At 35.6% G+C, this 22,584-nt stretch overlaps 1 long non-coding RNA gene across 1 annotated transcript in view; it reads left to right on the top strand.

Annotated features, from left to right (window-relative positions):
• Positions 1-20,561, top strand: part of LOC123805459 — a 108,111-nt gene extending 87,550 nt beyond the window's left edge. Inside the window, exon 3 of the long non-coding RNA XR_006783313.1 lies at positions 19,783-20,561. This is a non-coding gene — a long non-coding RNA (uncharacterized LOC123805459). The remainder of the gene's footprint in view (positions 1-19,782) is intronic.
• Positions 20,562-22,584: the final 2,023 nt, after the last annotated feature.

Raw genomic sequence — 22,584 nt, 5'->3', positions numbered from 1 at the left:
GTCCTTTTTCCTTTTTACTAAATCCCTCTCTGCCCTAACTTCCACCCACCCCCACTAGCTGTGATCTGGTCTCCATTCATGAGTCTGTCTCTGTTTTGCTTTTAGTTCAGTTTTTTTCATTAGATTCCACATATGAGTGAAATCATATGGTTTTTGTCTTTCTATTACTGGCTCATTTCACTTAGCATAATGCTCTCCAGGTCCATCCATGTTGTCACACAGGGTAAAAATTTCTTCTTTTTAATGGCCAAGCAGTATTCCATTGTGTAAATGCCCCATAGTTGTTTTATCCACTCATCTATCAGTGGACACCTGGACTGCCTCTAAATTTTGGCTATTGTAAGTGATGCTACAATGAATATACCAGAGATTCCACTTCTGGGAATTTATCCAAAGAAACCCAAAACACGTATTTGAGAGACTATAAGTACCTTTATGTTCATTGCAGCGTTATTTACAATAGTCTCTTTTTGACTACTTAAAGAGAATTTTAAGAGGAGCATTATATAGTCAGTCACTGTGTTAAACTGAATATTTTTATTTTGTTTTAAATGATTACATTTTTAAAGGTTTTATTTATTTATTTTTAGAGAGGGAAGGGAGGGAGAAAGGGAGAGAGAGAAACATCAATGTGTGGTTGCTGGGGGCCGTGGCCTGCAATCCAGGTATGTGGCCTGACTGGGAATCGAACCTGCGACACTTTGGTTCGCAGCCCATGCTCAATCCACTGAGCTACGCCAGCCAGGGCTAAATGATTACATTTTTAAAAATAAAATATTGACAAACTTACAAGTTAGTGAATAAAAAATGAGATGATGTTAGTTGTTTTTATCTTATTTTTAATACCTAGAAACACAAACATACACAACATAAAAATCACTCATAATCCTACCTCCTTGAAATAACCTAAAGAGAGGATCATCTCCTCTGTTCTTGCAAATCTCTCTTCTCAGTGATAACTGGTATTAACTATTTGCTGTATATTTTTTCTTAATTTTCCCTTTATTCATACAGTGATATTTTTTGATGGAATAAAATCATGTCTTTTAAATCTGACATTTGCAATTTGTTACTTTATTTTTCAAAGACATCCTTCCAGATTACTAATTCTAGATCTAGACCATTGTTTTCAATGATGGCATAAAATTATTCAAATGCATGCAGTATTATTATCCAGCTATACCCATTAAAAATTAGTTGGTTTTCCATTTTAATGTTGCTGTGAATGACCTTTTACATATAACTTTCTCCAAACTCTCACATTATAACAGAAGATAGGTAGCTTCAAGGACACATGTTTCCTTGTAAAAATAAAAAAATATATTTTACATTTCACATGTAAAAATTTAAAACAAATTTTTACAACTAATTGGATGATTCAGACAGCTTTGTAAGAACAAGGAATTCATTTGTTCTATGAGTTCATCCACATTTCAGTTATAAAAATGTGCTTCAGTATAGTATCATTCCTTTGTATGTGATTTTCTGATTTTTGCATAATCATTTATTAAAAAGGTCTTCCTTTCTCTATTGTATGTTCTTAGTTCCTGTGTTAAAAATTATTTGCCTGTATACATGTGGATTTATTTGTGGGCTCTCAAATATTGTTCCATTGTTCTGTGTGTCTATTTTGCTGCCAAAATCCATGCCATTTTGATTATTGTTGCTTTGTATTATAATTTGAAGTCAGGGAGTGTGATACCACTGGCTTGGTTCTTTTTTCTCAGGATTTCTTTAGTTATTTGGGGTCTTTTGTGGTTCCACTAATCTGATGAATTTTTTATTCTATTTCTTTAAAAATGACATTGGTATTTTGATTGGAATTGTATTAAATTTGTTTGTTGCTTTGGGTACTATGGACATTTTAACTATGTTGATTTTGCCAATCTATGAACATGGACGATCTTTTCATTTCACTCCCATTTATCCCCTTACACAAAAATTAACTCAGAATGAATCAAAGACCTAAATATAAGACCTGAACCAATAAATTATGTAGAAGAAAACACAGGTACTAAACTTATGGATCTTGGTCTTAGAAAGGATTTTATGAATTTGACCCTAAAGACAAAGGAAGTAAGAGCAAAAATAAATGGATGGGAGGGACTACAAAGTCTGTCCAGAAGGTATCCAGTCATGTAATATGAAAATTAGAGACATTTATTGAAGAAGATACAAGATACAAGAAACATTGTACACAGGACAATGACGCCTCAGTCTCCTTCAAAGTAGGCACCTTGGTACCTCACACAATTCTCTCAATCACCATCAGCTGCCCCCTTGTATTTCCTGAATCACACTAATGGTCTGAAATCTCTTCCCTTTCAAAGGTGATTTTAGTTTTGGAAAAAGCCAGGAGATGGAGGGCACCAAATCTGGGCTGTAGGGGAGCTGAGTCATCTGGGTGATTCGATGTTTCACCAAAAAACTCTGCAGGAGATGTGATGCATGAGCAGGCGCATTGTTCTGATGAAGCTGCCAATCACTGGTTGGCCATAGCAGGGGCCTTCTGAATAATCTGAATAGTTTCCATGGAGGAATGTTCAAGCTTAATGGAATATTTGATGCAGATTCATTGCTCTACTTGCTCAGTCATTTTGAATGTGATGGCCACTCAGCACACATGCTCACTCAATGGTGGTTACTGCCTCCACTGACTAGTACAGTGAAGTCATCATTGTTCACACATGTGCATTCCAGTCCACTCTCCTTGGCTGCCGGGTTACATCGATGTCATGCAAATCATTCTCATTATATTAACAGTGGCTGGACTTTTTCTGGACAGATCTCATATTTTGAAGTAAAAACTTCTGCTCATCCAAAGAAACCACCAACAAAACAAAAAGACAACCAATCAAACAGAAGATATTTGTAAACAACACCTATAACAGGGTCAATATGCAAAATATATAAAGAACTAATACAGCTCAACACCAAACAATCTAATTTAAAAAATTGCCCTGGCTGGTGTAGTTCAGTGGATTGAGTGTGGGCTGTGAACAAAAGGGTCACCGGTTCAGTCCCCAGTCAGGGCACATACCTGGGTTGCAGGCCAGGTCCCCAGTTAGGGGCACATGACAGGAAACCATACATTGATGTTTCCCTCTCTTCCTCCTTTCCTTCTCCTCTCTCTAAATAAATAAATGAATAAAATCTTTAAAGAATGGGGGGGGGGGGGGACAGAGGACCTGAACAGATACTTCTCCCAAGAAGGCATACAAATGGCCAACAGATATATGAAAAATGCTCAACTTCCCTAGCTATTAGGGAAATGCAAATAAAAACTACAATGAAACACCACTTCACACCTGTTAGAATGGCCATTATCTACAAGATAAGTAATAGTGGTAGAGAGGTAGTGGAGAAAAAAACCCTCATTCATTGCTGGTGGAAATGTAAACTGGTATAGCCACTGGAGAAAACAGTATGACAGCTTCTCAAAAAATTAAGAATAGAGTTATCATATGACCCAGCAACACCTGTTCTGGGTATGTACCTGAAAATCTAAAAAACATTTATTTACAAATATATATACACCCCTATGATCATTGCAGCATTATCCACAGTGTCCAAGACATGGAAACAACTGAAGTGTACCTCAACAGATAATTGGATAAAGATGTGGTACATATATACAATGGAATAGTATTTAGTCATAAGAAAAAATGAAATACTTTCATTTATGACAACATGGATGGATCTTGAGAATATCATTCTCAGCTAAATAATTCATGCATAAAATGTTTAGAAGCATGGTTTCACTCATATGTGGGATACAAAACAAAGCAGCAAAAGAACAAATAGAAAAGCAAACAAACAAAAATTATAGACAACAGTATGGTGATTATCATAGGAAAGAGGGGCAGCAGATAGTAAAGGGTAAAGGGGGTCAAATATATGGTGTTGGAAAATTGGATTTTGTGTGGTGGGCACAAAATGCAATATACAGACAATGTATTATAGAATTGAACTCTTGAAACAATCTCATTCACCAATGTTACCCCAATAAACTTGAAAAAAGAAAAAATGTGCTTCATAAGCATATTTGAAATTGAAATTTTCTAGGGTTTTGTTGCTGTTCTTGTTGTTGATGTTGATGTGGATGTTGATGTTGTTGTTGTGGTTATTTGGTTAGTTGCTTGCTTGTTTTCTGACTTCTAATTTCACCATGAATTTAGAGCCAAGTTTCAGATGTGAATCAAGCTGAGGACACCATGTATTGTGAATTTTTCTAGCATTCTCTATAAGAAAATATTTCTGAGAACATAAAGTAGGAAAGGAATCCCAGGACAATGTCTACTTCTTATTTTCTAATCCTGCTCCATGTATCTCTTTCCTATGTGGAGATTCCTATTACATTTTTCATTAATATTGTTACTTTGAGGTAGTGGTAGCTAACCAAGTGCAAATGTTTGGTGGTACTGTTCTAAATGCAGGTAGAGGACTTGAGATTGTAGGAAGGTCAGGTCTTAAAAGTTGAGAGACAAGACTACACAGGTGACAATTTAAGTTTCAAAACTATGTTAGTTTATGCAGGAAAAAATTAAAGAATATAATGTTTTATCTCAATACTCTTCCAGATCTCATTAGATCTTGGATATCTTTCTGTTTTTTGCCCATTCTTCAAACAGAAAGTGAAAAGTGCCTGAAAATGTATCTGGTGACCTTTCATCAAAAGAGAACCTGAAAACCCCAGTGTCTTTGACTTCTGTCAGGACAACATGCAATTTATATTCTCTTGGGTTCCCCAACAAGAACAGAATGAAACTCTCCTCTGGAGAACTTTGCCTGAAATTCATCCTTTCTTGTCTTTCTTCCATTCTTTGCCCTGTTTTTCCCCTACTCACTCCCTTACCAATTTCTCCTGTAGTACTTTTTAAATAAATCACTTGTAAATAATCCTCATTTCAGAGTTTGCTTCTGGGGAAACTTATTGTAGCAAGAGAAAGTATCTTTTAAAAAATCTTTTTTTTATATACTGAACATGTAAATCTCAAGCTGTATCTGATAAAATTTATTGTACTAGTGTTTATGCTGACTTTCCTATTCTCACACATTCCTGTAGGGCTGGAGCTGGAAGTTGAAAAATGTTTTTCCCAGACTCTCCTGCCAGCAAGGTTCCAGGTAGACACATGTAATGTTAGAAGGCAGGGAGAAGAGAGAAGCCATCTTTCTTTCATTTTTCTCATAGTAACAGCAGGACTTTGGGTAACACCACTTTTTCTCTTTTTCTATGCCAGCCCTAAGGGAGGTGTTGTCTTTCTAAATTTACTGATCTGTGAAGAGCATGACTTTACCACCATTGCTCTGCCTGTGCTACCAATCAATTATTGGACCAATTCCCTATGATAAGTCCCTCTTTGTGTTAAATGCCTAGAATAGATTCTATAGTTACAACTGGCCACTGATTAATAAGTAAGTCTTTAATATATTTCCATTTTCAAAATAAATAAAATAGTGAGCTGAAAAAATAGGCAAATGGTAATGTTAGGATGTGCTTTGGGGTGGGAATGATATCTATAAGGACCAAGGAGTGGCATGGATGCTTCTGTACTGGAGAACCTTTGGAAATAAAAATGAAAGCTCAGGACTAAACCCTTAAGTTAAGGCATGGTTAAAAGAACAAGACTTTATATGATGGCAATAAATAATCTTTATTGCTACTAGTCTCAAGGCTGCTATAGTCATAAATATAATATAAAATTTATCTTCTGGTTGCATAATTACAATGTAAGTTAACTTTCAGTCTTTTCAAATCTCATGTGAATATCAGGATATTGCTTTGGACAGAGTAGGATAAAGAGAATTGGAATGGCAGCATTTGAATAGATACAAAAATATCTGAAAACCTGGAACCTCATATCCCCCTGAGTCTCCTCAATCAGTATAAACATGTCCACTTTCTTTTCTGAGGAAACTAGTCTTTTTTTATATTGGTTTGCCAGTTTTCCTCAGGATCACTCCCCCTCCCCTGCTTTATGGCCTCCAGATCCCTAACTAGAGTCAGATCCATGACATGCCAGCAGAACATGTGCAAAATCTGGTACAGGAGGAGACATACAACATATGAAAGAAATTGTAAACACTTTGCTAATTTATATCAAAAGCAACTTCATCCATGAATGAGCACAAATAGAATTGGTTGATTGGTTGATTAAATTGAAAAATTTAGGAAGATGGGAGTCCATGGTGGGTCTCTTGAAAACTGCCAGAATTATGGTTCCCAGGGGTTAAGGATAAAGCAATGCCATAGTTCGCAAATGACCATTCTCCTTTTGAGAAATAGCTCTTAGCTTACTATTAAACTCTGCTAAAAACGACATGATCAAACACATCCTCAGATGAGATTAATAAAAAAAGAGTACATGACTTGGTGGATGAAAGCAGACAAACAGAGACCATGTTCCCAAAGACCATGTTACCATAGCTGCCCAGTATAAACTATTATCTCATTCACAAAGTCATAACATTGGATATGCACAGCAGAGTCCATTCACAACAGAGAGTGAAATATATGAGTTTGAGTTTGAACACTGGCAATTACACAGGTAAGATATGTGTACAGGGGGCTGAAAATATCATGACATCTACTATTATGGAATTATCACCACTTTCTCAACCAGCACCTATTGCTTCATGGCATGTTTCTTATAGTAATTAATGAAAAAGAAAAATTTTGGTCCAAGATTATGGATTGTTCTGTACTATATCCCAGGGCCAGTCCAAAGTGAAAAACATTATAGCCCTCCTCTGAGGTGATCTAAAAGAGAGTAGGGAAGGGAAATTTTTTTAGTGAACAAAACTTTCTCTACTCTGTTTTTCCAAGGTATTGTCAGAGATATGAAGATGCATACAACCTATGAAAAGAAGTTAATGGCCTGTTTAGCTTCTTAGGGACTATGACACATTAATTTGGAGTACTGGTGACAAAGATGTCTATCTGAGAGAGAAGTATGGGTAGACCTCTCAGAATGGGTAGAGTGTGAGAATAATGGGCCTATGTGAATACATGCCATCAAAAAGCACTTGCTGTAGGAGTCTCTCAATAATAAGGTAGACAAGATGACTCCATCTTGTGGATGTCAGTGAATTTCTTATCACCCTGTGCTTGCTCAATGGGCTTATAAACAAAGTGGCCATGATGGAAGATATGGTAATATATTGACTTTTCAATAACTACTTCTAAATTCAAGATTCTAAAAGCTAAGAATCCTGAAACACCAATCCAAAAGAACCTATGCACCCCTATGTTCATAGCAGCCTTATTTATAATAGGCAAGTGCTGGAAAAAGCCTAAGTGCCCATCAGTAAATGAGTGGATCAAAAACTGTAGTACATTGACATAGCGGAATACTACCCAGCAGAAAGAAAGAAGAACTCCTACCTTTCGCAACAGTATGGATGGAACTAGAGAGTATTATGCTAAGCAAAATATGCCAGGCAGCAAAAGGCAAATACCATACGATCTCACCTATAACAGGAACCTAATGAACAAAACAAACAAATGAGGAAAATAGAACCAGAGGCATGAAAATAAGAACAAACTGACAGGGACAAGAGTGGAGAGGGGAAGGGGATAAGTTAAGAAAAAAAGGGAAGGACCTAGTTAAAGAACAAGTATAAATAACCTATGGATGTGCACAACAAAGTGAGGATTGACTGTGGAAGTTGGGGTGGGTGGGGCAGGGGTAAGCAATGAGGGAAAATTGGGTCAACTATAATAGAACAACAATTTAAACAATAGAATAGAAAAGAAAAAGAATTAGAAAGACAAAACTTGCTTTTGCTGCTAGTCACCAACCTGCCAAACACAGAAGCAAACAGCCCCTGATATAGTGTTATATTATCATGCTGTCCCTGATGAAAAGTGCCAGCCACTTGAGTTAAGGGTAATTATAGTGCAACCCTTCCATGATAGAGGACTAAGTGATAAATCTCTTCAGCACTTACATAGATGTGAATCTCTTTTTTGGACCTCAGTGCTTCTCCTACTACCACTACCCATGAGTTTACTCACTGTCAGAGTATTCAATTTAATATGGCTTCTGACAACAAAGGCAACTACAGTAAGAGAAATGGAATTGGCTTCTCCCCATGACCATGTGTCCTATTGTTGACCTTACAGAATGGCATGTTGAGGGCTCATTTAGGGCACTGTCATGGAGATAGCTCTTGATGAAGTTTGGTTGCTTGGGACCACAAATCAAGATATGGTATTGTTTCACTCACAGAATAATTGAGTCTGGGTATCAAGAAGTTGAAATAAGAGTCACTGGCTTCCCATCTCAACAACTTTGTGCTCTGCTGATTTTAAAGTCTTCAAATATATGAGGGAAAAAATCTTCATTAGCAGCATCACCTGATCATTACAGGCTTCTAAGTTTCACAAACCAACAGATAAAAATATCTATATCTGGAACCCATGGGATTCTCTGGGGGTACCCATTACCACATTTAAATATAAACCAATCAAGGCAAGAACTCTGCTCAGCTGAGGGCAGGGGGCTATGGAAAGTATAATGGAAGAAAAAGTTGGAAATGTAAGCTCTGTCTTCATAATAGTCACAGAAATGAGGCCTGTTGAGGCAGCAGGAGAAATTCCCAGCCTCACAAGAGAGTTCATTGGAGAGACCCACAGGGTCCTAGAATGTACACAAACCCAACCACTGGGGAATCAGCACCAGAAGGTTCCAATTTGCTTGTGGGCAGTGGAGGAAGTAACTGAAAGCTGGCTGAGAGCTTAACCAGAGGCATTGTTCCCTCTCAGACCCCTCCCCTACATACAGCATCACAACACAGTGACCTGGGTTGCCCCACCCTGGCAAATACCTAAGGCTGCACCCCTCACTACTTAAGAGGCCCACTGAGACAAAAATATGTGACCCAAATGAAAGAAAAGATCAAAGCTCCAGAAAAAAATATAACTAAGCAATAAAGACACAGCCAATTTATCAGATACAGAGTTCAAAATACTGGTAATCAGGACGCTCACAGAAATGATTGAGTATGATCGCAAAATACAAAAAAAGGTGAAGGCTATGAAAAATGAAATAAATGAAAATGTACAGGGAACCAACAGTGACAGGAAGGAAACTGGGACTCAAATCAACAGTTTGGACCAGAAGGAAGAAATAAACATTCAACCAGAACAGAATGAAGAAACAAGAATTCAAAAAAATGAGGAGAGGCTTAGGAACTTCTGAGACAACTTTAAACATTCCAACATCTGAATCACTGGGATGTCAGAAGGAGAAGAGGAAGAGAAAGAAATTGAAAACTTATTTGAACAAATAATGAAAGAGAACTTCCTCAATCTGGCAAAGGAAATAGACTTCCAGGAAGTCCAGAAACCTCGGAGAGTCCCAAAAAGGTGGACCCAAGGAAGTACATACCAAGGCACATCATATTTACATTATCCAAGATTAAAGATAAGGAGAGAATCTTAAAAGCAGCAAGAGAAAAAGAGACAGTTACCTACAAAGGAGTTCCCATCAGACTATCAGCTGATTTCTCAAAAGAGACCTTACAGGCAAGAAGGGACTGGAAAGAAGTATTCCAAGTCATGAAAGCCAAGGACCTACATCCAAGATTGCTCTATCCAGCAAAGCTATCATTTAGAATGGAAGGGCAGATAAAGTACTTCCCAGATAAGGTCAAGTTAAAGGAGTCCATCATCACCAAGCCCTTATTATGTGAAATGTTAAAGGAACTTATCTAAGAAAAAGAAGAAAATCAAACTATGAACAGTAAAATGACAACAAACTCACAACTATCAACAACCAAACCTAAAAAAAAAAACAAATTAAGCAAACAATGAGAACAGGAACAGATTCACAAAAATAGAGATCATATGGAGGGTTATCAGTGGGGAGAGGGCAGAGGGAGAATGGGAAGAAGGTACAGGGGATAAGAAACATAAATGGTAGGTAGAAAATAGACAGGGGAAGGTTAAGGATAGTATGGGAAATGGAGAAGGCAAAGAACTTAAATGTATGACCCAAGGACATGAACTAAGTTGGGGGAATGATAATGGAAGGGGGAGTACAGGTCAGAGGGGAATGAAGGGGAGAAAAAATGGGACAACTGTAATAGCATAATCAATAAAACATATAAAATTGTGATTGTCTATAGATTATAGAATATCCAGAACAGATTGTGATCAAACTAAGAGAAATTAACAGCACTCAGAGATTGCTATAGAGACAATAGAACTTTTGATGGGGGACCATTTGGGAGATTGCTGTGAACACATCTTCTTAGATATAACGGACAAAATCACGATGTTGTTATAGTTGTTGCTTGGAAGTTTAAATATGGGTAGAAGACTGTATACAGAGACTGAATAATCAAAGGGATGGACAGGACTGTATATTCTGTATTGGCTCGCAAGCCCACACTTGCCCTTTCTCACTCTCCTGTACTGCTAGTGCTAGAAATTTGCCAGCTGGGTTCCAGTTAGGTTAGACAAAGAAATGAAATCGATTATGTTCTGTTTTCTGTTTTTGGCAGCACTGTCTTTAGCAGTATGGACACCTGGGTTTCTGCCCAGTGTCAGAAGTGGTTCCAGAAATAGTGTTGATAGAAGTTCTGGCAGTAAGATCAGTAGTGTGGGCTTCAGGGTGTGGGGTAACACAATTTTCTCATTATGTCCTGTTTCCCCCTGCAGCACAAAGGGCAAGCTCAGCCTTAGTTGAACCCCACTATCTACCTAATTCCTGCTTACTTGTTGCCAAAGATATAACTAAGGAAAAAAATAACTATGGCCTTTTAAAAATTCATGTTCTCAAGTGGACACTTATTATTACTTGGTAATTTTACTAAACTTTCCTAATGTATTTGTTTTCCAAGAGTCTAAAATGACTATTAAAATTTTTTCTCACTTTAGACTTCTCACACCTCCTCTTTCCCATCACTTTCAGCTGATTATCTTCCATTATATTTACCTGGGTTGGCAAAAGAGGTTTACAGTTGTTCATATAGAAAAAGACATGCAGATTATGATTATTACAATGGCTTTATTAACTCAGAAGAATGTCACAATGCAACTGTAAACCTACTCTTGTTTGCTCCTGTTGTGTGTTTTTTTTTTGAGAAATCAAAACAACCCAACTGAACTCCATCCTCCTACTACTGATCTTCCTGCATCTGTACCCATGGTGTTGACCTTCCTGCTTCTTACAGTATACAGAGTGTCACTGCTCCTATGAAAGGTCAGTTCTTCATTTGTACTCTGGATTCCATCTCCTCTAATGTATCTAAGAGCTTTATTCCAGCTGTTATCATCCCTTGCTCCTCTGTCTCCTGAATAGTATACAGAAATGATCTATTGTAGCATCTCTTCCCTTGATCTTATATCTATCTTCAGCTAATAACCCTTTTTCTCTATTTAATTTATTTTGGCAGAACTTTTGAAATAGCATCTGTGTTCATAGCCTAACATCCCCATGAGCCCTCCACAATCTACTCTCTTTGGGGTCTCATCCTCTCTACCCAATTTAAACTGCTTTTGTCAAGGTCATGGACTAGCAGTAGAGTAGAGAAGTGGTGTGTATCCTCATCTAATTCAATCTTGCAGCAACTTCAACACTTTCTTTGAAATTATTTCTGGTCTCCATGGCAGTCCACAGACCTGATATCTGATTTTTGTTTGTTTGTTTGTTATCTCACTGATTATTCTTGATTCCATTCTGCATGAGTTGTAGATGTTGGAATACTCTATGACTAGTTATGTGGTCTCTTCTTTAGGTATGTTCTTCCTAGGTTATCTCTTCCTGTATTGTGCCTTTTATTGTCACTTATGTTTATACCCTTATAGTTATGTCTCTAGCCCAGACCTCCTCCCTGAACTCCAGTCTTATATATACAGCTTCCTATGTGATGAAATCAGATGCTAATAGGTGTCTTAAACTTATCACAGCTAATGTAAAACTTTTGATTGATACCACACTCCAAGACTAATGTTGAAATCTTTACCATTTGAGTAATAGCACTGCTATCTATCCAGGTTCTCAAGCCCAATATCTAGGTTCCTCTTGTCATCCTGCCACCATGATTGATTTCTCCTTTTTCTCACTCCAAAATATCTAACCTATCCTTAAGCATGATTATGCACCAGAATGCACCTTGAATCTATCAATTTATCTCCATCTCTACTATTCCCAGATACCAAATCTCTGACTTGAACTACTTTATCAATTTCATAACTGATCTTTCTGCTTTAAATTCTATACAATCCATTCAATCATAAAGGTGAGGAAGGATATTTTTAACCAGATTAGGACATTTGACCCTTCAGTGAATTTCCCATTGCATTAGAATAAAATTTACACTTCTATAAAGCATGGTAAAATTTACTGTCTACAAGGTCCAATATGTTCTGACTCCTGAATGAATCTCTAGTTAACCTTTTCTGAATCTTTTCCTTACTCACTACGTTAAGCTATGCTAGCCTTTCTTTTTTTGTTTCTTTAACCACTTTATTGAGGTGTTATGTTGTTTTATCAATAGTAATTATAATAAATAAAGTAGACAGAAGGAACTTTTTGTAGGTGATGGATATATTTATGACATAGATTGTGGTGATATTTTCATGAATGTATACTTTTCTTTAAGCTCATCAAGTTATATACATTAAATATGTTAGTCTTTCTAATCCTTGATAGGTTATTGATTGATTATGATCATAATCATAATTGATTATGATCACTCACTTACATTCTATGTATTTGTTGTTCTCCCTTCCCAAACTTTCTTCCCTTAGTGCTACTGCCCTCTTGGCATTTAGATCTCATTTAAATTACATCCAAAAGGAAGCCTTCTTTGAATAAACAGTCTACAGTAGTCTGATGCCCAGTTACTGTTTCATCATCATTTTTAATTATAGTCAAAGCAGTTATTGCTTTCAGATATATTTTCTTTCTTTATTTTGATATTTTGTTGGTTGGTTGGTTAAGTGCTTGGCTAATCCACAATATTGTAGGCTTTCTGAAAGTAGGAATTTTTCTGTTTCTTTATCTCTAGAGCATGCAACAGATTTTGCATGTTTATAATTACTAGGTAATCTACAGTTAAATGAATGAATGAATTACTGGTGAAGAGAAAGGCAATATGCCCATTGTTGAGCCTTTGGAGATGTCAACAAAAGTGAACAAGAAAAGAAAGGGGATTTGGTACAGTAAATTCTTTTTTTCACACATTTTTTAAATTTTAATTGTTGTTCAAGTACAGTTTTCTGCCTTTTACTCCTATCCCAGTCCATTCCCCACCAGCCCTCCCCACCTCCCTCCAGTTTTCATCCCCACTTGTTTTCTTCCATGTGTCCTTTATACTTGTTCCTGCAAACCCTTCCCCTTTTCCCCTGAAATTCCCTCCCCTCTCCCCTCTGATTACTGTCAGCCTGTTCTCTATTTCAGTGTCTTTGGTTATATTTTACTCATTTGTTTGTTTTATTGTTTAGGTTCCTGTTAAAGGTGAGATCATATGGTATTTGTCTTTTACCTCCTGGCTTACTTCACTTAGCATAATGCTTTCCACTTCCATCCATGCTGTCACAAAGGGTAGGAGCTCCTTCTCTCTTTCTGCTGCACAGAATTCCGTTGTGTAAACATACCATAGTTTTTTGATCCATTTATTTACTGATGGGCACCTAGGTTGCTTCCAACATTTGTCTATTGTAAATTGTGGTGCTATGAACATTGGGGTGCATAGGTTCTTTTGGATTGGTTTTCAGGGTTCTTAGGATATAATCCTAGCAGTGGAATTGCTGGGTCAAAAGACAGATCCGTGTTTAGTTTTCTGAGAAAATTCCATACTGTTTTCCATAGTGGTTGTACCAGTATAGTAAATTCTTAAACATTGTTGCTCCTTAGTCCTTTCTTAGTCTCTCTTCTCTATTTTCTCTACATTTTTTGTGGTTTCATTTATTCCCATGAATTTAATTACTATTTAAGTTATAGAAGTTACCACAATGCATCTTAAGAGCAGACTTCTCTTTGGAACACAGTTTTTCACCATGAATTTAACATTCACAGAAAAGCTCACTTTCTTCCACTTGAAAGGGAAGGAAGCATATAATTTTTAGCTGTCCTGCATTAAGTAGTTTACATACATTAATCCTGATATTCATAGCAAATATATGATAATAGGTATTATTTTCATATTCATATGAAAATAAAAGCTTAGAGAGTCGAAATAGCACATTTAAGTTCTTATGTAAGAGTAGGAACCAAACCCTCTTTTCTGATTCCAAAGTCCCTGCTTCTCAGCTATGTGGATTTCAGCAAAAACAATACTGGCATATAATTCACATCAAGAATAGAGGGTAATACCCTTAGGCAGTGAAGTGTTACAAGAGTTACTATAAAGGCAGCAAATCAGGAGGATTCATCTAGGAAGGCTTCTTTTTTATGAATATGAAGATGATATAGGAACTGCAAGTAGGTAGTAAATTGAAGTGTTAGAGAGGATAAGTAAATCTTAAGAGGAATAAAACAGAAGTCTGATTTGACTGCCTTCCTTTAGTTAAGGCTTAAAAATTGACCTAAGGAAGAAAGTTGAATTCAGTAGCATTGCTGAAAGATACACAATTGGTGAAATGCCTTTGAAATGTGTTTAGAGAATGTTTTTGCTCTCATGAAAGATGAGATTTTTTTAATCAGTAGGGACATGTTCTCAAAATAATGCTTAACATTTAAATTAAGCTAGACTTTAAGACCTTGGCAAGAGATCACATGCATTATTTAATGTTAGGTTGTATCCAGTGTTCCATAGGTTCTAACTTTGGGCAATAGTATTAAATTTCTGAAAAATGACAAAAACTACTAGCACATCTTAGTAAATTCACATACCTATCTCTGAGTCTTGTCTACCTTGGCAATTTTTAAATCTTAAAGTATCCTAATGTACTATACTAATTGTTCCACAACATATAGGATGTTTGTCCAAACAGAGAAGAAATTAACCCAATCAGACTTACAAAAATCATGAAATAAGTGAGATCACAAATGAGAAAAGTTTTGACATTTTTTATTGGTTCAGACAGAAAGAGATGGTGTTCTTCAGCTAATGAAAACTTGGAGAGAAGAGATATGAACAGTTACGAGAGAAGAAATTGCAGGATGGTGGGTGTACAGACAAGAACAGATGGTTGTTCATTTTTGTAGTTATAGCTACCTCTTTAAGTTGACTTTTCTAAAGTATATCAGTGCTTTACCTCCATCAGCATCAAGAGAGGTTGTTCAGCACTTTTGATGCATGAGTTGCACAGTGTTATATCCTAGGATTTCTGGAGATTCAAAAATAAATTAGACAAACAAGCTCTTTGCTCTCATGAAGCTTGCACTCTACTGGAGGAAAACAGGCAATAAACAAAAAGCTCAAGGTAGGTTCTTATGTCATGTGATAAAAGTTATGCTAGAAAGACTCATTAGAAATAGTTAATATATTAGTTCAGTCACATATATCAGTGTGACTTTACTTTTCTGATTCCTTCCAAAGGAACAACTTTCTGAAAAAAGTTTAGAAAGTGAGAGGAGAGGAGGGAGAGCATAATGGCACTAAGAGTCTTTGCTTTGGCAGAGAGACAATACCAGGTGGAAAACAGATGCCAGAAAGGTTAGAGGATGCTTAAGGAAAGCTGTGGCTGTTGCAGTTTTCACTGTGTTGGCCTTTTCTACAGTATTGTTGCATTTACCTGCTACAGGTGGTGACTGGGTCATAATGACATTAATCTGTGAACAGACTTTTTCTCTGAGTTGATTAGCCTAACCTGTTGCTTCAATGCCATATAAGCAGCACTCATAATACCTACTTTAGCTGTAAAAATGACAACTAGTCTACCCCAGCCTGCCTCTCCTTCCCAGGGACTTTCACAGAAGCCTGTGCATTGAGTAGGTCTGAGAAGTCATTCAGCATATGAAACCCAGTGTTGGTACAATTCAAGGAGTGTTACAATCTAGTGTAATAGAAATTCCTAAGAAATGTTTTCTTCTCAAATTCAACTTCTCATGTTTGATTCAGGGCATAATAGATCATCAAAACCCACTTTTATCACCACACATCAGGTCAAGATGTGTAAATAAAAATGAATCAAAACAAATGGAGGGGGAATTGACTGTGGGAGGTAGGGGTGGGGAGGGCAGGCGAGAGTAATGGGGAAAAATGGGGGCCACCATAACTGAACAACAATAAAAAAATAAAATTCAAAAGAAGCAATTGTAAAAAAAATAAAATAAAACAGCCAGTATGACCTGTAAAGCATCTAATCTATTGCTTTACACACTATAAAGATTAAAAGTGTATTATGCCAAGAGCCTATTTACTAGTTTGAGAGAAAGGAGCAACGTTTTAGCTTCTTCACTTATTTATTTGAGGCCATAAACTATTTTACAACATTAAAATTTTGACATTTAACTTCAAGCATTGGGAAACAAAAGGAATGGTTTATTCAGCATTTTTATATGGACTTAAAGTTTGATTATTTGTCAAGTTATATTTAACCAACAGAAGTATACCATTAGGTCATAGCATTATAGAGATACACTTATATTCACAATTTTTAAAAACAAGAATCATTTAGCAAATTTTATAACATTTGTTTAAAAATTAAGGAGCCAGAAGGCTCAAAATGTTAAAAGAAACAAGTATAAATATTTTGTGTATTTCTGCATGCATTTTTCTAGAATTATACATATAAAATGTTTTACTCTAATAAAGGATAGATGATGAATATTGTTCTATAGGTGTTTAGTTATAAAGATGGTGACCTGGGTCAAAGGGGTTTCTGTGGCTGAAGATGACCCTGAAGGAGCTGACAGCCAGTCTTTAGTTAAATTTGATATTGGTTTTTAAATAAATTTTATTTTAAAATATTTCATTAAAATATGATTTATTATGATTAAAGGTTTTTTTGTGCCCTTTTAATTTTACACCTTGCCTGATTTTGGGGGGTGCCTCACTTACCTAATTTACCTCAATCTAATCCTGGCCCTGTCAGCTGGGAAGCTGTTCCTGCACCTGTGCACAAAGTCCTTCCTCCGAGAGTCCAAGAGAACTCTGGACACTCATCTTGATATCTGCCATAAGAAGTGACATTCTCAATTGTAGATACTTTCTCATGTAGCATCACTAAGTAAGTATAATGTAAAATAGATCCTTTAGCCAACATATTTAGTGAGAAATAAACTTTTATTGTTTTCAGACCCTAAGCTCTTTGGGACTGCTTATTACCAAGGCCATCTTGACCTGTACAGAAGTTTGTACTCAAAGTTGGATGCCTAACGGCAACCTAAAATATATAAAGCTATTGACTTCAACTAAATGATCAGAGTGTGGATAGTGAGAAAATTACTGTCAGAGGCTGAAATGAATTGCAAAATGGCAATTCATTTTGTGCTGTGGCAAAACATTCAGTGAAAATAGTGCCTTCAGTTTTTTGGAATGAGGATCTCCCAACAAAATTCTTGCTATAAAAAGGGGAATCAGAAAACAATTTTTTTGTGGTTTGCATTGCTTGTTATGTCTGTCTTTAGTAAGTTATTAAAAGAAAGACACGTTCAGGCACCTATTAGCCAGTTTATAAGCAGGAATGAAGAAGAATAGAGAGGTCCCATACATAGTTCTTGGAGTCATGAAATTAGAAGAGACAACTGCTACTCAATCTCAAATACTAAAAGACAAAATTAAAAATGCTCAAATAAACAAAATCTGACAAAAACATGGCCTTTCAGCAATGGTCAAATTAAGGATCTGGTCAATATATACAACATTAAGGTAACTTAAAGCATAACTGTGTGGAATCTTCTAGGTTAATATTGGATTGGCCAAAAAGTTCATTAGGTTTTTTCCTATAAGGTGGTGCTTAGTTGTCTTTAACTTCATTTGAAACAATTTGGTTAGATTATATTGTGACAGCTGCCATATCAACATACATTTTAAAAATTTATTGAAATTGGTGAATTTTTGTGTAACCATTTTAATATTGAAGATTGAAGAAAATGTATTAAATTTTTGGCTGATTGTTCTTTATTATTTCAAGAAAGGTAAAAATGCAACTGAAATGCAAAAACAAAAACAAAACCAAAAACAAATCCAAACCAGTTTTAGGCAGTGTATGGAGAAGGTGCTGTGACTGATCAAACATTTCAAAAGTGGTTTGCTAAGTTTCCTGCTGGAGATCTTGCCCTGGATGATGCTCCACAGTCAGGTAGACCAGTTGAACTTGATACCTATCAAATTGAGACATTAATTGAGAATAATCAACATTATACCACACAGGAGATAGCTGACATACTGAAAATATCCAATCAATAAAGTTATTGGTGAAAATGAAAAATGTGTCTTTTATTTTATGGGAAAAACTAAATGATCTTTTTGGCTAACCCAATATTTACTTTCTTTCAGCACGTCTATTTTTGACTTCTATCATTGCAATTGAGAAAGAAAGCCTAATTATCTTTTAGATTTTCACTTTGTATGCTTTTCTGATCTTTTTGTCTTAATTGCTCTGAAATTTGATTTTGGTGTATCTAGGTATGGTTTTATCCTTCCTGACCAATTTTATGCCAGTGAATTTACTCTCAGCTGTTATCTCCTCTGATCTTGACTTTCTCTCATTCTTTGTTTTTGTCTCTTCTAGAATTGCAACAGGATATGTGTTAGAACTTATTGTGTCTTTTGGGTTGGTTATGACTCATATGCTTTTATCTTTTCATGTCTGTGGGTTGTATCTGAGTAACAGATTTTTAGATCTATTTTCCAGTTAAATAATTTTCCATTGGTTATCCTACAAACAACTGAGTTTAAATTCCACTAAATATATTTTTATTTCTGGAAGATATCTTGCTACATTGTCAAATATGACTGGTTATTTTTGATAGCACATTATTTGCTCTCTTTTTTTGGATTTTAGCCTTTATTTCTGTAAATGAGTTAAATATACTTTTACGTTTTTCATCCAAAAATCTCAGTATCTAAAGTCTTCAGAGTTCTACATGTGTTGTTTTTTATTTCTTCTGACTCTTAGTAAATTATTTCTTCATGTATTTCATTAATTTTTGCAAGATCATAATTATTTGAACTTGATCATTGGGACTCTTTAGAAACTTAGAGGAAGATTCTTTTATCAAGAGAGGATTTGATTGGTTCTGCCAGAGGCAAAGGGGGACTATCAAACTGGGACAACATAAGTTTAATTTCTCATATTGAATTTTTCTGAAGTTTAATTGTATATAATTTATGTTATAATAATTTCAAGATTACATAAAACTTGCAACATGTATATCAAGGGTGTCTAACTCATGGCTCATGGGCTGCATGCAGCCCAGGGTGGCTATGAATGTGGCCCAACACAAATTCGTAAATTCACTTACAACATTACTTAACTTTATTACTAAGTTTTATACTAAGTTTTATTACTTAGATATGTACATTTTCTATATGAGTGATTTCAAACTTGGGACCTGCTCAATGATTTTAAAAGATTATCAAAAGGGCCACTGTGTAATTAGGGTTATCATGTGAAAACATTTTTGCTTATCTGTGGTGGTGGATATCACAAAAATTAAGCATGGATTTTTTTTGATCATTAGTTTTTGTTAGCATTTGTGTATTTAGTGTGTGGCCCAAGACAGCTCTTCTTCTTTTCTAGTGGGGCTTAGAGACGCCAAAAGTTTGGACAACCGTGATCTATATCTTCCATAAAATTTTCTGAATTCTTAACATTTTACCACATTTGTTATCTATCTATCTATTGATCTATACATCTATCTTCTTAATCTTTTTCAGAACAATTTGAGAACAAGCTTCAAACATGCTGTGCCATTACCCACAAATTCTCCCAAGAACAAGGACTCTTGTATATTTCCCAAGAATGAGGACTCTCTCCAATGTTACCATCATACAATTATTCAAAAAAGGAAACAACTATCAATGCAACAGTACTATCTAATCCACAGACCCCACTGTAATTTTGCTCCCTGTATCAACAGTCTTTTTTCTTTCTGGTCCAGGATCTATTCCAGGATAAAACTTTGCATTTCCTTTATTTTGTTTCAATCTGAAACAATTCTTTAGCCTTTCCATAATATGAGTTTGATAGGTTATTTTCTAATTCAACCTATTGTTTATATTTCTGCCTATTCTTTCACATAGAATAATTAGTTTTCATTTACTGATAGAATAACCTTTCACCTTCTTAACTCTCTTCTCCAGGCTAAATATTATTAATTATTTTAATTGTATCAAATATATTATAGTTTCTAGTTTGGTTCTCTATCTTTCAAAATATAATACCGGTTCAAAAATACTCTGGACTAGGCTTCTAATTGTAATAAGCAAAGCCGATTTTGTACATCAGACACAGATTCGCAACTGAAACTTTGGAAACTGTTTGGCATAAGAGACTAAACACGATTATAGGAGGATTGCTGGCACAGAATGTTGCCTGTTTTTGAAAAGTAGTTGGTTTTGTCATTTTTAGTTCTGTCTTAGACACATCAAGAAAAAGTATTCAAAATAGTTGCATTAGGGTGATGGGATATCAAGGACTCCTTTCAATGTTCATTTTAATTTAATGCTTACATATTTTACAGAATTATAATTATATAAGGTAGAACAAAAGTATGTTTACAGTTGTTCATATGGAAAGTAATATAGTAACTACTGAATAATAATACAAGAATAAACTCTGTTTTGCACACTCACAACTATGAACTTGCTTGTGCCCCATTCTGTAGTATATATTCCAACTCAGTCTGTTCTTTCCACTTAGTAATATTTTATAAACCTCTGTCCCATTGCTATATAGTGTTTTCATAAGTACAACTTCAGTGTTTCATAAAATTCCATAATACTGGTTTGCCATAAGTTACCTTATGTATACCTCAAGTTACCTTCATGTGAATGTGAGTATATGATAACCCTCATGTGACGTGAAAACATAGTTGGGAATAGTCCCCAAAACTTTCTTTGCTTTCATTATATTTATTCCTTATGTGTTTTCTATCATATAATTTAACAAATTTCATTTATATTATTATTATTATTGCCATATTTATTTCCTTGTGTAGACTTCAGGTTCCTTGAGAGTAGGAACAGTGCTTTATTCATGATTTGTATATTCCCAGTGCCCAGGACAAAGCGCATCATATACAAGTTCTTAAAATAGACATGTTGCACTGACTGGTCTATACTTTTCATGTAATAGTGATCAGCTCCTGTGTTCTTTGATATTAGAAGTGGAAAAAGGTAATGCAAGTTAATAGTTTCCAAAGTTACTAGACTCCCTGATATGCCTTTTTAATGTACTAAAAGATTACTACTCATATGTATTTTAAAATTTATTTCAGGACTTTGGGAGAAAGAGCTCCCAAATGAAATGAAAGAGGACTTTTCATTTGTTCCTCAAATGAGGAGCATTTTCATATGCTCCTCATCTGTAACCAGAGAGCATATTAGCACTGCTCTCACTGAAAAGCCCATAGCATATTAAACTATACCCTCTTAATTCAACAGAAGCTCTCTGGTCAAGTTAGGCTCTGAGAAGATAAGTGTATAACAGGCTATCTACTGTAAGAGAGAGAAATTAAAAGATTGCCTGATGAAGAAAGGGAATTTTTCTTAGAAAATTATAAGACGGATTTAAAATCTGTGTGTAGAGGCCAAAGTACACATTGTCACCACTGAAAAGATGACTAGAGATGATTGGAAAGTCAGGGAAGGGAAGGGAAATATTGAAAGATGAAGCAAATTCAAAAGGAAACAGTCAAGGCTAACTTATCCATTGGTCACAAAAGGAACAGTGCCTAAAGCCTATGATACTTATAGCCATCCATGGAAATGAAAATGATTTTATATCTCTTAAATGTGAAGAAAATAAAAATAATAAGCACATATCATATATTTAGACAGGAATATATCTGTCTTTATACCATTATGGTCACAAAATATAATTACTGGTATGTTTTATTGAGGAAGGGGCTGACAAAGGCAAAGATATCTAGAGCCCACAAAAATCATCACACAACCCTATTTATGGTGAGGAAATCTTTTGGTGTTGGAGAGGATACACAGCCATTGAGCTAGGTAGAGCTCTCCACATATACAAGCTTGACCTCATGTTCAGATTAGAATGATTTGTATCCTTTCCAACTTTATTTGGTTGTCAATGATAGAGCTTACTTGGGAAAATAACGTGAAGAAAGTTAGAGTATTTCCGGCCCCACTTTTACCCCCTACTTTTTGAACTCCCCCCTTTCCTCTCTCTCCCTACCCTCTATCTTTTCCTCTGTATCTCTCTCTCTCTCTCCACATATATGCATATAAACACATGTAAACTGTTAAAAGATAAACTGAGTCATATTAAAAATTTTAGTTTATTTGAGCATTTAAGAGCAAAATCTGATTCCGATCAGGCAGCACCAAACTGGAACTGGTTAGGAGTGGTCACACAGAAGACAGGGCAAAGTTATATACAGAAAATGAGGAAGCAAAGGAAGGGATTTATTTGATTACTTATAGGTTAAAGCCTAATTGGTTGTTTGCCATTGGTTACCTTAAGGTTTGAACTTATTAACCTTGAGGCATCTA

This window comes from Phyllostomus hastatus, unplaced genomic scaffold (genome assembly GCF_019186645.2).
Source record: "Phyllostomus hastatus isolate PE091 unplaced genomic scaffold, TTU_PhHast_1.1 phas_scaffold_317, whole genome shotgun sequence".
Taxonomy (NCBI): domain Eukaryota; kingdom Metazoa; phylum Chordata; class Mammalia; order Chiroptera; family Phyllostomidae; genus Phyllostomus; species Phyllostomus hastatus.
Note: the sequence above shows the minus strand (reverse complement) of the source record. Positions and strands in the feature narration are given on the sequence as shown.